This window comes from Bos javanicus, chromosome 24 (assembly GCF_032452875.1).
Source record: "Bos javanicus breed banteng chromosome 24, ARS-OSU_banteng_1.0, whole genome shotgun sequence".
In the NCBI taxonomy this organism is placed as follows: Eukaryota; Metazoa; Chordata; class Mammalia; order Artiodactyla; family Bovidae; genus Bos; species Bos javanicus.
Window position 1 is genome coordinate 39,648,756 of NC_083891.1, and position 17,615 is coordinate 39,666,370.

The 17,615-nt window shown below is 43.8% G+C and overlaps 1 non-coding gene across 1 annotated transcript; it reads right to left on the minus strand.

The window, feature by feature from the left end:
- Window positions 1–228: 228 nt before the first annotated feature.
- TRNAW-CCA (transfer RNA tryptophan (anticodon CCA)) lies at window positions 229–301 on the minus strand. The gene has a single exon. It is a non-coding gene; the product is annotated as a tRNA-Trp (tRNA).
- Between the last annotated feature and the right edge of the window lie 17,314 nt (window positions 302–17,615).

A 17,615-nucleotide genomic window follows, 5' to 3' on the forward strand; every position in this document is an offset into this window, starting at 1 on the left:
CTTCTCCAGGAGATCTTCCCAACCCAGGGATCAAACCCACATCTCTTGCATTGGCAGGCAGATTCTTTACCACTGAATTATCTGGGAAGGTGAAAGGTGAAGGTGAAGTTGCTCAGTCGTGTTCAACTCTTTGTGACCCTGTGGACTGTAGCCTACCAGGCGTCTCCATCCATGGGATTCTCCAGGCAAGAATACTAGAGTGGGTTACCATTTCCTTCTCCAGAGGATCTTCCTGACCCAGGGATCGAACCTGGGTCTCCCGCATTGGAGGCAGACGCTTTAACCTCTGAGCCACCAGGGAAGCTCCATTAATTGGCTCAACCCCAAAACAAAATAAAAAGTTTAGAGTTTGAAAAAAAAATAATCCAGTGCTTCTTGGAGTTGGCATCCAGGTAGATGGACAACAGAAGGGACATCAGGGCCCTGAGCCAGGTCAGGAGCCAGTTCAGGCTGCTGGTGTGGCCTTGAAGAAGCCACTTGTCCCTGAGCGCCTTGCCAGACTCATCTACAAGTGATTCATCTGTGTGGATGCTGTGTTCATTTCAGACGCATTTCTAAGCTCCAACTAGGTTGCTAGGTCTGGACCACACAATGGTGAGTAAGACCTCTGGCTTAGTAGGTTATCAAAGAACATGGAAACTATGTTGAACTTTTGGGATGATTCAAGCCAGAAATGAGTTCAAGACAAATGACCTGGAGATTTTGATTGCAAAATGCCAAGGGTTACAAAATCCACACCATGCTCAACATTTGAGGAAAGATTCACATTTCATTTCCGCTACATGCTGCTGCTGCTAAGTTGCTTCAGTCGTGTCCAACTCTGTACGACCCCATAGACGGCAGCCCACCAGGCTCCCCCATCCCTGGGATTCTCCAGGCAAGAACACTGGAGTGGGTTGCCATTTCCTTCTCCAATGCATGAAAGTGAAAAGTGAAAGTGAAGTCGCTTAGTCGTGTCTGACTCTTAGCGACCCCATAGACTGCAGCCTACCAGGCTCCTCTGTCCATGGGATTTTCCAGGCAAGAGTACTGGAGTGGGGTGCCATTGCCTTCTCCAAGGAAGTGCTAAACTCAAATTTAGCCCAGGGTCCCATGCTATCTCAGCACCACCTACTGGTTTCCATTGAAATGTCCACCCAGCCCAGTCCATGGCTTCACCTCATGGGCTGAGAGGTGGGACGGACCATCATGATGAGGACAGCTGGAAGGGATGTGGGGCCTGAAGGGTTAACACAGGAATGTTAACACAGCTTCTCAGCCTTACAGTAGGATCTTACACGAACAGAACAGGATGACTGCTCTCCGTGTTATGAGATAGGAACCATCGTTCTGTTAGAGTAGGGTATCTAACACCAGTAACAATAATAAGATCACATAACCTAGGAGTGAAACTCTAGTCTTGGTTCTGACTCTCCATCCAATACGTGCGTCCTGCATGGAGATGCCCCTGGATGGCGGCCAAGGCTGCAGCCCCTTGCTCCCCTGTGCGCTCACCACAGCAGAGAACCTGCTGCTGGCAGATGTCTAGTGCACAGTCACCAGACAAACGAGGGCTGGGCCAGCCTCTGGGCCTCTATGTTCTGATTCTTAAGGCTGCTCTTAACTCTTCCAGGCTATATACATTGGCTTAGTGATTTTCTATCAGGACTGCATCCGTTTTGGCTTTGAGCAGAAAATGAAATATTTGTTCCTGTAGAAAGATGCAAACTAAATAACGCTGTGCCCTCTGGGTTCCTCCACACGCAGAGCCTGGGGCAGAGGCTTGTGTGTGGGGTATTTGTTTCTCAGGAAGGCATGTGGCACAAGGGGATACCAAGCAGAGAAGGAGGGGGTGTAGATGCAAGAATGTGTCCTCCAAGGGCCTCTGCTATGGCTGCTGATGTCCTGTGAAGCCCAGAGCTTCTGAGGAGCTTTGAGAGCTGCATCTTAGAACTGTCTTCTGCAGGAAATAGAGGCTGGGCTCCATCCCACATCCCCCAGACTCTGGACCACACAGGGGCAAACACAGAGGGGGCCCCTCCTGGCCTCCTGCATTGCAGCTTCCAGCAGGCCCAGGGCAGGTGAGCACAGGTGTGCTCAGGTGAGCACAGGTGTGAGATTGCACCTGCGAGAAGCAGTCGATGGCCTCAAGCTGGCCTGGAAGGCTGTGAAAAGTATGATCCTATTTCGACTTAGCAATAAAATATTTTGGACGTATCACAAATGATTTCTGACCACCGCCTAAGTTATTAAAACATTATGGACTGGCTGGGTAGGTGTGGAAATTTGAATGCTCCTTTCAGCCTGTAAAGTTGGCAGAAGGGTATCTCTGGTCACTTTTGAGGACCATTAGGTCAGACCCTTAGATCAGAGGTCTTGCTGCAAATAATAATATTAAATTTAGAAATCCATTCTTGAAACTTAGGCTATACATGAATGATTCCTAAAAAAAAAAAAAAAGAGTTATCATTTGTTTGCTAAGTGTAGTCGCTCAGTTGTGTCCAACTCTTTGCGACCCCTTGGACTGTAGCCCACCAGGCTCCTCTGTCCATGAGATTCTCCAGACAAAAATACTGGAATGGGTTGCCATTTCCTTTTCCAGGGGATCTCGCATCACAGGCAAATGCTTTACCCTCTGAGCCACCAGGGAAGCCCATTTGTTTGCTAATAATATCTAATTATTTGCTAATTATGTCTAAAAAAGTCTAGCTAAAATGTATGAATGTTAAACAGAAATTGGCCACCTACCTCAGCAAGGATTAAATCATTTGTCACTGAAGCTGCTGACCTCCACGAGACCAGCAGAAACTTTCTCAAAAAAATGTGCGCTTGATTACATGTACTCCCCCTTTACCAAAATCACATCTATACTGTCCTTTCCCCCTGCCTCTGTGGAACAGTTTCTCAGAGCTATCAGAGGTGTTATCTCCCAGGTGGCAGTCCTCACATTGTCCCCCAAAAAACTTAACTTGCAGCTCTCACGTTGTGTATTTTTTTGGTAGACATATGGCATCCGGTCCCATCACTTCATGGGAAATAGATGGGGAAACAGTGGAAACAGTGGCTGATTTTATTTTTCTGGGCTCCAAAATCACTGCAGATGGTGATTGCAGCCATGAAATTAAAAGACGCTTACTCCTTGGAAGGAAAGTTATGACCAACCTAGATAGGATATTCAAAAGCAGAGACATTACTTTGCCAACAAAGGTCCATCTAGTCAAGGCTATCATTTTTCCAGTGGTCATGTATGGATGTGAGAGTTGGACTGTAAAGAAAGCTGTGCGCCGAAGAATTGATGGTTTTGAACTGTGGTGTTGGAGAAGACTCTTGAGAGTCCCTTGGACTGCAAGGAGATCCAACCAGTCCATCCTAAAGGAGATCAGTCCTGGGTGTTCATTGGAAGGACTGATGCTGAAGCTGAAACTCCAATACTTTGGCCACCTGACGCGAAGAGCTGACTCATTTGAAAAGACCCTGATGCTGGGAAAGATTTAGAGCAGGAGGAGAAGGGGACGACAGAGGATGAGATGGCTGGATGGCATCACCGACACAATGGACATGGGTTTGGGTGGAGTCTGGGAGTTGGTGATGGACAGGGAGGCCTGGTGTGCTGCGGTTCATGGCGTCGCAGAGTCAGACACCACTGAATGACTGAACTGACCTGGACTGAAGGATCCAAAGACCAATTTACCACAGAGAGGGATTAACTGAATGATTAATAGCCTTCTCTATTTAACATGAATCATTAAGAAGTCCGTGGAATATCCTAGCTGAATTCCATTATGGTTAAAGACTTCTAGACCAATCCCAGTGCCTGTGAAAAGCAACATTCAGTGCAACCAGCTGGCAGGAGACACAAACAGTGTGCAGATCCTCCTAAAGATGATGGTAAGAAGTTTCCACTCTAAACAACCATCACTGGATACATTTTGTGGTCCATTCACTTCTTGTTCAGCAGGACGTGTTATTCCAACAGCAAATTTTATCACTTCCTTGTTAGTGTGGCAATTGGCAGGGAAAGAGAGTCAAAGCTATTGGCTTATCTATCCCACACATTTCTGGAGATTATTACACTGGTTTTAAATACAAATAGTACATTTTAGATGCAAAATAAACTAGGGTTTTTCTATAACGGGCATCACTCTCAGTAAGTTCCACTCTGTAATTTAATATCTAAAACTCTCTTCCACAAGAAAACTTCACTTTATGTTCTAATGGCGGGGTTCCTGCATACCTCTGATTTATAGTACCCAGGAACTTCACCATCTGCTGCTAGCATGTCTCTGGGTTTTCATATGAACCACCAAGGCTGTCTCTCCCTCCTTAAGCACTTTTTCCTGTAATGACTATTTACTGCCTGCAGGCAACAAGAGTTTCTGGTGGATTGAATTACAAGGCAAATGCTTTGGCCAAAATCCAAATTAAAATCATGGTTTCCCCACTGATCACCTGTAGAGGTATAATTAAAAGAGTTCCTTGATTAAAAGATGAACATTTTCCAACATTTTAACGGGTCTTAACTCAAGATGCATCTTAGATTTGACATGAATATTTAACATTAATATATTGTCTGGCAAGCTTTGCAATCAATGTGGGTGATGGTGGTTTAGTCGCTCAGCATGTCTGACTCTTGCGAGCCCATGGACTGTATCCCGCCAGGCTCCTTCGTCCGTGGGATTCTCCAGGCAAGAATACTGGAGTGGGTTGCCATTTCCAATCAGTGCTGTCACAAAACCAAGGAAACACTGCGCTAAAGCAGAGAAACAGCACACAGATCATTGTCTTTCTGGCGCAGAGAGGGAATTTAAAAGCCATAAGTTTAAGGTCTTGCTTTTCAATAAATTTCCCTCTAGCGTACTTTAGGATAGGACCATGATTATAGGTGTGATAGCAATTTTAAAAGACTCTCAGGTTGATGTTGCTTTTTCTTCCCTTTCCCTGGCTCCCACCCACACGTGTGGAACAGCTACCCAGCGCTGCATACCAGGCCTGAAATAGTACAGATTCTACTCAAAAGGGGGTCCCTCCCCAACCCTGGGCACTGGCCTCCCTGGCATTAATAATGTCCACAGCAAACGTCACCATCTGATACACGCACGAGGTGCTTCCCTGATTTCTCGTGGTCCTTTATCTCCTGCAGGGTCCCTGAGGGGGGGAATCTTTGTTTTGTTCCCTGATAAACCCTAAAAGCTAGTATTGTTCTAGGCACAAGTTAGGCTCAACAAATATTGCTTGAGAGGATAACCATATGAATGGATAACTATTCTTTAAAAAAAAATACTTTTTATTTTGTATTGAGGTATAGCTGATTAAAATGTTGGGATAGTTTCAGGTGAACAGGTAAAGGACTCAGCTATACAAATACATGTATCCATTCTCCCCCAAACTCCCCTCCCATCCAGGCTGCCACATAACACTGAGCAGAGTTCCCTGTGCTCTACAGTAGATCCTTGTTGGATATGGATAACTATTCTAAGAGGGAAAAATAAACAAGCAAACTAATGAAGAAACCAAATAATTCCAGGTTGTACCAAATGCTGAGATGAGACAGTAAGGCTTCCCTGGTGGCTCAGATGGTAAAGAGTCTGCCTGCAATGCAGGAGAGCTAGGTTTGATCCCTGGGTCGGGAAGAGCCCCTGGAGAAGGAAATGGCAACCCACTCCAGTATTCTTGCCTGGGAAATCCCATGGACAGAGGAGCCTGGCTGGCTACAGTCCATGGGGTCACAAAAAGTCAGATACAACCGAGCAACTAACACTTTCACTGGGGGGAGGGGAACCTTCTGGGAGAGGTGACAAGCCCAGAGCAAGAATGTCGGTGGTACAGCTCCCCACCCGGGGCAAGGCAGCAGGAGAGCTGGTACTGGAGAAAAAGTGGCAGAGGTACTGGGTGGGAGCGGCAGGGGGTGGGGGACAGCAGGCAGGGTGAACACGAGGCTCTCCAGGCGCTCAGAGAGGAGAGGGAGGAGGTTGGAGGAAGGTTAGAGCCACTCCTGCTCATCCCAGAGGCCACGATCGAGAATTTGAATTTTATTTCTGAAGCAGCTAGAAACCATCGAAGGGTTTTTTTAAGTCATTCGACAAACTACATGATGTGAATCTTTTTCCTGCTCCCTCCAGGGACGTGTGTACGTTACCACTCAAGCATCTCGGCTGTGAGCCAGAGCTTGGTACTTTGCTCACTAATCCCCCAGCATTATGAGGCCTCCTTCTCCTCCTTTACGGCTTCAAAAAGAGAGAAAGCCTTAGCAACGTCTCCCAGGCCTTAGCAACCACCTCTACATTTCTGTATAGCTCTAGGCTCTGTGATTTCACATGGTATCAAAACCCTTGTCTGGCTATTGCTTGGGGAGTGGGCTGTGCTCTTTATGGGAAGAACAGGGCCCCCTTCTCTCTCTCTTTCCCCCTCTCCCATCACCCTTTCTCCATTTTTTTTTTTTTTTTCAGTAAAGACTGACTCCTAAGCTAATCTGGAAAACCTGCTTTAATCTGCAGTCTGCTCTTTCTAGACTCCTGTTATCCCATGGGAAGGGGGTCACAAATCACTCAAGCAGTCTCGATGCTAAACACAACTCTCCCCCTCGCCACAACCCCTTTCCCCAAAGACAATTTGCCTTCCTTTAACCCTCAGCTTTTGGGAGAAGGCACTCACAGCCATCTATTGAAGACTGGACCAATAAGACTTCCCTCAGCATCTTTCTAGCAAAGACGGCAACTCACTCACAACCATTCAGAGTGCCCTGGTGCAAAGGTCTCCCAATGGGTTTTCGGAGAAGGGCTGGATTTTGTCCCATAATGGCAGCAACTGAAAGCCCCAAATTCCAGCGGACCATTTAAAGAACTCATGCTACTAGTCCCAATGGGAATTAAACAAAATTTTCACTGTTTCTGGAAAACAACTTAGAACATTAACTCTGTTGATGGTTCAGTGGGATCCTCTTTATGGATCCAAGATCGCACACATTGCAACCCAGAATTTGCACACCATCTTTTCATTTTCTTTTTCTTTTTTGGCTGCATCTGCTACCAGGGATGGAACCCAGACCCCCTGCATTGGAAGCAGAGGGCCTTAACCACTGGACCACCAGGGAAGTCCCGATCTCTGTGTTTTCTTGAAGATACTTCCTTTGGCAAACTTCCTACAAAAAAAGACCCAAGTCCTTAAAGGTTTAAAGGAAAATGACATCAACTACAAATAACAAAAAAAAGTAGCAAACAAAAAAATGATTAGCAAATGGCGTTGGTTACCCACCAATGTGAATGTACTTAATGCCACTGAGCTATAATATACTTAAAAATGATTAAGAGGTAAATTTTATGTTGTCATTTATTTTACCATAATTGAAAAATGTTTTAAAATTCTTATCAAAATATAAGAATTCTAACTGAAAAAGTTATTTTGGCTGCACTTCCTTGAGCCTGCTCTCCTGCTGGATTCAAATGCAGCTATGTTATATAAATGCAACTATTTGTGTGTGTGTGTGTGTGTGTGTGTGAACATATTTACACTCCTGAAAGGAGGTCAAGTGGCTCCCACCTATAATGTAATAAATAACCAAAACACACCATGCATGGAAGATGAACGGGTGAAATGATTCCAAGGGTTCCCAATGATCTCAAAACTGAACTCCATTTGATTTGTTTACCAGATAAGCATGGAAGCCAAGCTCTTAGAGTCTCACCATCCTCCAAGTGCCAGGGTTCTGCCTCGTCATAATGGGAATGAGCTGTGAGGTTATAGTTAGAAGGGCATCCAGGTGGTCAGTTTTCCTTCAGATGAAAGCAGGGTGAGAAAGTACATCCTGGAATTGCTTGCATTTAGTATTGTGGTCACTTTCTAACCTCATGCATGAGTGGATTCAGTCACATATTCTTTTTCACCTTCCTGAAAAATTCCATGCCTGAATTGCTTTTTTTTTTTCCTTATAAAAAAATTGGCCTGTGTTGACTGTAACAGTGACATGACACAAAATAGGTAAGAGAAGGAAGTGAAAATGTTGCTTTATCCTTGAGCTAAAATGTATTCATCCCAATATGGAAGGGACACGTACTTCCCAGGCTATGCACATGGAAATTTAAACTGCACTGCAGCGCGTGTACTAAATGCAGCTTCTACTGAATATATAAAATGACTGCCAGCAAAACAAGGCATGTTTCATTCCTGTGTCACATCACTAGTGAATTGAAAAACAGCTTTATCCCAATGAAGCTTTTGACAACATTTGAATTCTCAGAGTCCCACAAAGAAATCTATTTGTGAAGTCTAAAAATTTGTCAAATCATAGCTGGACTTGAAATGCCTTAAGGAATAGTAAACAGAGCAAATGTGTCATATTTTACTTGAAATTTTTGTTTCTAGAATAAGGTTCTACAGAAAACAGCCCTAAACAAAGATAACTAATCATGCCTGTTTACATGGTCCAATCCAGTGTCTCTGTGAAGGGATTGTTTACTCCTGATATTTTACAGAATTCTCAGAGACATATTCGTGTCTTTGTTTTGCTTTTCAGAGATTTTTTTTATTTGTATAGTATTTTTATGTGGAAGGCTTACAACCTACACCCTTCTACCAAAGAGCTAAAGAAATAATCATCTGACCATTCTTGAAAAAACAAGGCTTCAAACATATTTATCTAAAGGAACTGGAGTTCGCAGGATCATTTGACAAATTTCCATCAGTACAACTGGTTCTATGACCACTCCAAATGTTATCCCCAGTTAGTTAGTTATCCCCTATTAGTTATCCCCAGTTAGTGTTATCCCCTATTTCCACTTAAATTCTAAACTTGTAGAAAAATGTTTGAGGTTACTGTTTTCAAAACTGACATGATACTGTGACTTGTGATCAATCATTCAGTTCACTTCAGTTCAGTTTAGTCGCTCAGTCGTGTCTGACTCTTTGCGACCCCATGAATCACAGCACGCCAGGCCTCCCTGTCCATCACCAACTCCCGGAGTTCACTCAGACTCACATCCATCGAGTCAGTGATGCCATCCAGCCATCTCATCCTCTGTCATCCCCTTCTCTTCCTGCCAATCCCTCCCAGCCTCAGAATCTTTTCCAATGAGTCAGCTCCTCGCATGAGGTAGCCAAAGTACTGGAGTTTCAACTTTAGCATCATTCCTTCCAAAGAAATCCCAGGGCTGATCTCCTTCAGAATGGACTGGTTGGATCTCCTTGCAGTCCAAGGGACTCTCAAGAGTCTTCTCCAACACCACAGTTCAAAAGCATCAATTCTTCGGCGCTCAGCCTTCTTCACAGTCCAACTCTCACATCCATACATGACCACAGGAAAAACCACAGCCTTGACTAGACGGACCTTTGTTGGCACTAATGTCTCTGTTTTGAATATGCTATCTAGGTTGGTCATAACTTTACTTCCATGGAGTAAGCATCTTTTAATTTCATGGCTGCAGTCACCATCTGCAGTGATTTTAGAGCCCAGAAAAATAAAGTCTGATACTGTTTCCACTGTTTCCCCATCTATTTCCCATGAAGTGATGGGACCGGATGACATGATCTTCGTTTTCTGAATGTTGAGCTTTAAGCCAACTTTTTCACTCTCCACTTTCGCTTTCCTCAAGAGGCTTTTTAGTTCCTCTTCACTTTCTGCCATGGTCATATAATAGCATAATACTCATCAGTGTTGTAGATAATCTGGAGTCCTGAGGAAATCATTTCCACAAGGTAAAGGAGATAGAGGGACATTGCATTTATCAGAAGATAACCATATTCCTCATAGGAGAGGATCTCATCTCCCGTATGTACATTGAAAATGGAGTGATTGGGTGAGGATCCTGCTTAAATTGCTGGACCTTATCAGCCTGATGCATGTAGCAGTAGAGAATTCCTCTCATACATTTTATAGCCGAGTGCTCCAGCTCATGGGTCCTTCCCTTGTCATCATCAATGCGCCTGTAATGCAAGAGCCAAAGCCCAGGCACCAGCAGCACAGTGCAGACTGTCATGAATCTTGGCCTTCTGATCATTACCACATGTTTTAGTGGGAAAGATACCTGTGGTTGGACTTTGATACAGCAGCAATGGTAACTTGACAATTCTGTAATAGTGATCCAATTTATCCCACAGAGTTTCATCAGGTCTCAGAAGATTAATGCTTTTCAGAGGTTCATAAACTGAGCCAGACCTTAAGAAAGCTGGTGGAGAAGGGACGACTGGATCAGGTGAGCTGGCCATTTCAAATTGTTGACTCTAACCATAAGCGTCACAGGCTAAACTATAGCAATTTTCAAAATTGAGCACTTGGTCCGGGCTCTTCGCTCCAAGACCTTCCAGCTCACTTTGGCCATGAGCCCTGCCATCGCACTTGGGCTGCTGCCTTCCAGAGATATTTTTAAAGGGACAAAAACATTCTTAATGAAGAGTCATCCAAAGCTGTAAAAAAAATGATGAAACAAAAATATCTACGGTGAGTTTTCTAGCAAAGCTTAACAGAAAAATTTTTCATAACAGAGACATTTGGAAACTAAATCTTTCCATTTGCCAGGGACACACTTGATCAGACAACTCCCTGTATAATGAAACAATCTAAAGGTCTTCCATCTGAGGGCTGTGAATGGATCTTGGAGGTCCCCTTCCGAGATGTGATGTTTGTTTCTTGTTATTTACTCAGGGACTGTCTTTCTCTTCCATCTAGTCAAATAACTCTCTCAAATGAGTGCACACTATGAAATCACTCCCAAGTGACACTCTCCCAAGATTTCAACTCATCCTCAGGCTGCTGTCCATGTGCGGAGGTAGAAGAGAATTCTGAACAGAGAATTGTGTCCAAGAGTCACATTTTCCAGACTTATTATGGAGTTGAACTGACATCGTGATGGGAACCCACTTTTTGTTAATTCACACGGGTTTTTTTTTTTTTTTTTTTCCTCTTTTGGCTGCTCCGAGTAGCACACGGGATCTTAGTTCCCCAAGCAAGGTAGGCTTCCTGCAGTGGAAGCATGACGTCTTACCCACTGGGCCACCAGAGGAGTCCCCATGATGAGACCCTTTCATATGAGTATTACAAACTCAGTTGTGAAATAGCTAAAACAATTCCACTGTCTCCAGTGGTCGGTGTGATGCATAAGTGAGTTAGTCCACAGAGCCGAGTTCTGGCATGAGATAAACCCTCAATGTGTACTAAGCTTTGGTTGGTTTTGCTAAAGGCAATGGCTCAGATGGTGAAGAATCTGCCTGCAACGCAGGAGACCTGGGTTCAGTCCCTGGGTGGGGAAGATCCCCTGGAGTAGGAAATGGCAACACACTCCAGTATTCTTGCCTGGAGAATTCCATGGACAGAGTCAGACACGGCTGATCCACTAACACACATTAACAGCCTGGTATGGATCCTTGTGCCCAGAAAACCCCTATATTCTGCAAATGACACAGAGATAAATGTTTCGAATTGTACTGATGAGCCAGCAAGTGTGAAGGAATCCTCAGTAAAATGCTACACAAATGTGGAAGCTGGAGGGGTAACAGAGCTGAGAGTTAGGTTTTTGTGTTGAGGGCATGTGTTTGTTCTTTTCTTTTTTGAGCCTTGTTTTAGTTTTTGTTTTGTGCAAGCTCATGGGTACAGGAGTCAGGTGGCACAGTGGTATAGAATCTACCTGCCTATACAGGAGACTCAAGAGACATGGGTTAGATCCCTGGGTTGGGAAGAACGCCTGGAGGAGCTTATGGCAATCCACTCCAGTATTCTTGCCTGGAGAATCCCATGGATAGAGGAGCCTGGCGGGCTACAGTCCAGAGGGTCGCAGAGCCAGACACAACTTAGCAACTAAACAACAAAAACGACATATAGAAATAAACCTAACAAAAGATGTGAAAGAACTTTATGAAAACAGTATAAAACACTATTGAGACATGTTAAAGCAGACCAAAACAGAGCTATAGTTCATGTTGCTAAGTTGAGATGATTAATAACACAAGCATATTAGTTTTTACCTCTACAGTCTATAGATTCAGTGCACTGCAATCAAAATGCAAATGGTTTTTCTTTTTTTTGGAAGTGGAGGAGTCTTTCTTTTGCTGGAACTTGACAAGGTGATTCTGAAGTGGAGAATAAAAAAAATTACAAGACACCTCTGAGAGCAAAGAATAAGGTAAGAGATTGCTCTACTGAATATCTGAACTTACTACAAATATATAACAGTTTAGACTGAGTGGGAGATTCCCTGGTGGTCCAGTGGCTGAGACTCCATGCTCCCAAAGCAGGACACCCAGGTTCGATCCCTGGTTAGGGAACTAGATCCCACATGCTGCAATAAGAGTTCACGTGCAGCAGTGAAGATCGAAGATCACGCATGCTGCAATTAAGACTCAGCGCAACCAAATAAAAGAAATTTATTTTAAAAAAGACTAAGTGGTATTTGCACAGGAAAAAATCACAGAATAGGAAAAAAAAAAATCAAGCCCAGGAAACTGCATGTGAAAACATGAGTTACTGCAGAGCTGGCTTTGCAAATCAACAGGCAAAGAATGGACTTTTCGACAAATGGAGCCGTGTCAAGTGATTATCCACATGGAAACAATGAAAATTGAATCTTATTTTTCATCAGACAGAAGTGACTCCAGTAGATTTAAAACTTAAATGTGAAAGGCAAAAGCATAAATTCATACAAGACATAAAGGAAACTCTTTTGGTAATCTCATTGAAAGGAAAATAAAATAAGCAAGATATCATAAATTTAAAAGGGAAATATCGATACATTCAGTTCAGTTCAGTTCAGTCGCTCAGTCATGTCCGACTCTTTGCCACCCCATGAATCACAGCACACCAGGCCTCCCTGTCCATCACCAACTCCTGGAGTTCACTCAAACTCATGTTGCCATCCAGCTATCTCATCCTCTGTCGTGCCCTTCTCCTCCTGCCCCCAATCCCTCCCAGCATCAGGGTCTGCTCCAGTGAGTCAACTCTTCACATGAGGTGGCCAAAGTATTGGAGTTTCAGCTTCAGGATCAGTCCTTCCAAAGAACACCCAGGACTGATCTCCTTTAGGATGGACTGGTTGGATCTCCTTGCAGTTCAAGGGACTCTCAAGAGTCTTCTCCAACACCACAGTTCAAAAGCATCAATTCTTTGGCGCTTAGCTTTTTTCACAGTCCAACTCTCACATCCATACATGACCACTGGAAAAACCATAGCCTTGACTAGATGGACCTTTGTTGCCAAAGTAATGTCTCTGCTTTTGAATATCCTATCTAGGTTGGTCATAACTTTCCTTCCAAGGAGCAAGCGTCTTTCAATTTCATGGCTGCAATCACCATCTGCAGCGATTTTGAAGCCCCCAAAAATAAAGTCTGACACTGTTTCCACTGATTCCCCATCTCTTTCCCCTGAACTGATGGGACCAGATGCCATGATCTTCGTTTTCTGAATGTTGAGCTTTAAGCCAACTTTTTCACTCTCCTCTTTCACTTTCATCAAGAGGCTTTTTAGTTCTTCTTCACTTTCTGCCATAAGGGTGGTGTTATCTGCATATCTGAGGTTATAGGGTTATTGATATATCTCCCAGCAATCTTGATTCCAGCTGTGCTTCTTCCAGCCCTGCGTTTCTCATGATGTACTCTGAATATAAGTTAAATAAGCAGGGTGACAATATACAGCCTTGATGTACTCATTGTCCTATTTGGAACCAGTCTGTTGTTCCATGTCCAGTTCTAACTGTTGCTTCCTGACCTGCATATAGGTTTCTCAAGAGGCAGGTCAGGTGGTCTGGTATTCCCATCTCTTTCAGAATTTTCCACAGTTTATTGTGATCCACACAGTCAAAGGCTTTGGCATAGTCAATAAAGCAGAAATAGATGTTTTTCTGGAACTCTCTTGCTTTTTCCATGATCCAGTGGATGTTGGCCATTTGATCTCTGGTTCCTCTGCCTTTTCTACAACCAGCTTGAACATCTGGAGGTTCACAGTTCACGTATTGCTGAAGCCTGGCTTGGAGAATTTTGAGCATTACTTTACTAGCATGTGAGATGAGTGCAATTATGCGGTAGTTTGAGCATTCTTTGGCATTGCCTTTCTTTGGGATTGGAATGAAAACTGACCTTTTCCAGTCCTGTGGCCACTGCTGAGTTTTCCAAATTTGCTGGCATATTGAGTGCAGGACTTTCACAGCATCATCTTTCAGGATTTGAAATAGCTCACCTGGAATTCCATCACCTCCACCAGCTTTGTTCGTAGTGATGTTTTCTAAGGCCCACTTGACTTCACATTCTAGGATATCTAGCTCTAGGTGAGTGATCACACCATCATGATTATCTTGGTCATGAAGCTCTTTTTTTGTACAGCTCTTCTGTGTATTCTTGCCACCTCTTCTTAATATCTTCTGCTTCTGTTAGGTCCATACCATTTCTGTCCTTTATCAAGCCCATCTTTGCATGAAATCTTCCCTTGGTATCTCTAATTTTCTTAAAGAGATCTCTAGTCTTTCCCATCCTGTTGTTTTCCTCTATTTATTTGCATTGATCACTGAGGAAGGCTTTCTTATCTCTCCTCATTGGGCTACATTAAAATTTTTAAATGGGCCCAAACTGTGAATGAGTTGTTCAAAGAAGAGGGAAAAATGATTAGTGATGTTACCAATCAGGAAAATAAAAACGAGAGCAGTGAGGTGCCATCTCACAGCCACCAGATTTTAAAATCCCAAAATTTAAAACTGCAATCAAGACCTAATGTTGGGCAGGATATGGAGTTAACAGAACCCTTTCACACTCTTTGTAGGGTGGAACTTGCACTGGCCAATCTGGAAAACCATGTGTCATTTCCCCTTTAGTTGAAAATACGTATACCCATTGGCCAGCCTGGTCTGCTTAAATGTCCTAGATAAATTCATATTCCGATGTGCATCAAGGAATATGTACACAGAGGAAATCTACAGCCAAAAAATTAGCAGTGATTTCAACTAAAGATAATAATGATTGTCCAATTCTTAGTAAATTTAATTTAAATAAAACTAATGTTAATGTAAGCAATGCCAAAGAATGCTCAAACTATTGCACAATTGCACTCATCTCACATGCTAGCAAAGTAATGCTCAAAATTCTCCAAGCCAGGCTTCAGCAATACATGAACTGTGAACCTCCAGATGTTCAAGCTGGTTGTAGAAAAGGCAGAGGAACCAGAGATCAAATGGCCAACATCCACTGGATCATGGAAAAAGCAAGAGAGTTCCAGAAAAACATCTATTTCTACTTTATTGACTATGCCAAAGCCTTTGACTGTGTGGATCACAATAAACTGTGGAAAATTCTGAAAGAGATGGGAATACCAGACCACCTGACCTGCCTCTTGAGAAACCTATATACAGGTCAGGAAGCAACAGTTAGAACTGGACATGGAACAACAGACTGGTTCCAAATAGGACAATGAGTACATCAAGGCTGTATATTGTCACCCTGCTTATTTAACTTATATTCAGAGTACATCATGAGAAACGCAGGGCTGGAAGAAGCACAGCTGGAATCAAGATTGCTGGGAGATATATCAATAACCCTATAACCTCAGATATGCAGATAACACCACCCTTATGGCAGAAAGTGAAGAAGAACTAAAAAGCCTCTTGATGAAAGTGAAAGAGGAGAGTGAAAAAGTTGGCTTAAAGCTCAACATTCAGAAAACGAAGATCATGGCATCTGGTCCCATCAGTTCAGGGGAAAGAGATGGGGAATCAGTGGAAACAGTGTCAGACTTTATTTTTGGGGGCTTCAAAATCGCTGCAGGTGGTGATTGCAGCCATGAAATTGAAAGACGCTTGCTCCTTGGAAGGAAAGTTATGACCAACCTAGATAGGATATTCAAAAGCAGAGACATTACTTTGGCAACAAAGGTCCATCTAGTCAAGGCTATGGTTTTTCCAGTGGTCGTGTATGGATGTGAAGAGGAGGAGCCAAGACGGCGGAGGAGTAGGACGGGGAGAACACTTTCTCCCCCACAAATTCATCAAAAGAGCATTTAAACGTCGAGTAAATTCCAGAAAACAACTTCTGAATGCCGGTAGAGGACATCAGGCACCCAGAAAAGCAACCCAACTCTTCGAAAGGAGGTAGGAAAAAATATAAAAAACAAAAAAAGAGACAAAGAGGGAGGGACGGAGTTCCGTCCCGGGAAGGGAGTCTTAAAAAGAGAGAAGTTTCCAAACACCAGGAAACCTTCTCACTGCCGAATCTGTGCCGAGCTTTGGAGGCACAGAGGGCAACATAACAGGGAGAAAAAATAAATAAATAATTAAAACTCGCAGGTTGTGGGCCCTACGGTAACTCCCCCAGCGGAGAAGCAGCGCAGACGCCTGCACACGCCATTAGCAAGCAGGGGCTGGGCAGGGAGGCACAGCGCGGGCTGCATCGCTTAGAGTAAGAACCTGGCCTGAATACCCTGAGCGCTATCTGAGCGAAACAATTTGGGCTAGCAAACCAGACTGTGGGATATCTACCACATGAAAAGCCAGCCCTAACCTAAGACACCGCCAGGCCCACGCACGGAACAAAGGACTGAACAGAGATAGCCGGCTGCAGACCTTCCCCCTCCGGTGACAGGCAGCCAGAGCCTGAAGGGGGCAATCGCAGCCCCAGAGAGACATTATCTATAAAACTGTAAGCAGGCTTCTTTGCTAACTAAAACTTCTTGGGGGTCTGGACGGTCAACATCTGCCTGAGAAGGTGCGCCGGTTTTACACCCAGATAACCGAGTGGCGGGGAGGCGATAAGTCGCAGCACTGGCGCTCGCCAAACACCTCATCACTTGAGCTGCACGGACCTGGGAAGAGCACAAAACGCAGGCCCAACCGAGTCTGCGCCTCTGAGGACTACCCGAGTGCCTGAACCTGAGCGGCTTGGACCTGGGAGGTGCATGCAGCCCATGGCCGGCCTCGGGTTGTTCCCGGCGGAACAACCTAGAGCCCGAGCAATGTGGGCAGGGAGGCTACACACGCCGTGAGCGGGGGCAGACCCAGTGTGGCTGAGGCACTGCGAGCCCACGCCAGTGTTATTTGTTTGCAGCATCCCTCCCTCCCTCCCCACAGCGCGACTGAACAAGTGAGCCTAAAAAAAAAAAGTTTCCTCCACCGTCCCCTTTGTGTCAGGGCGGAAACCAGACACTGAAGAGACCAGCAAACAGAAGAAGTTATAACAAAGGGAAACGCCTTGGAAGCTACAGGCAATAGATTAAACCCTGTGGTTACTACGGACTACATAGGAAGGGGACTATAGATCTTGAGAAATATAAGTCAGACCAAGGAACTAGCCAAAAATGAACTGAACCCACAATACTCACAACAAAACCAGAGAAAGTCCTAGATATATTTTTACTATTTTTACGATCATTCTTTCTTTTTTTTTTAATTAAAAAAAAAATTTTAAGTCCTCTATTGTTTCCTTTAATTTTCACTTTTATAACCTATTACTTTGCAAAAAAAAAAAAAGACCCTATTTTTTTCTTCTTCAGCAAACTTCGTATATATATATTTTATAATTTTTGACCTTGTTTTTTTTTTTCTTCTTCTTCTTCTTCTTCTTTTCTTTAACATTGTATTTTTGAAATTCCAAACTCTAGTTTTTTAATTTTAGCTTTTTGGTATTTGTTATCAATTTTGTACCTATAGTTTTTTTTATAATTTCTGTGACTTTTTTTTTTC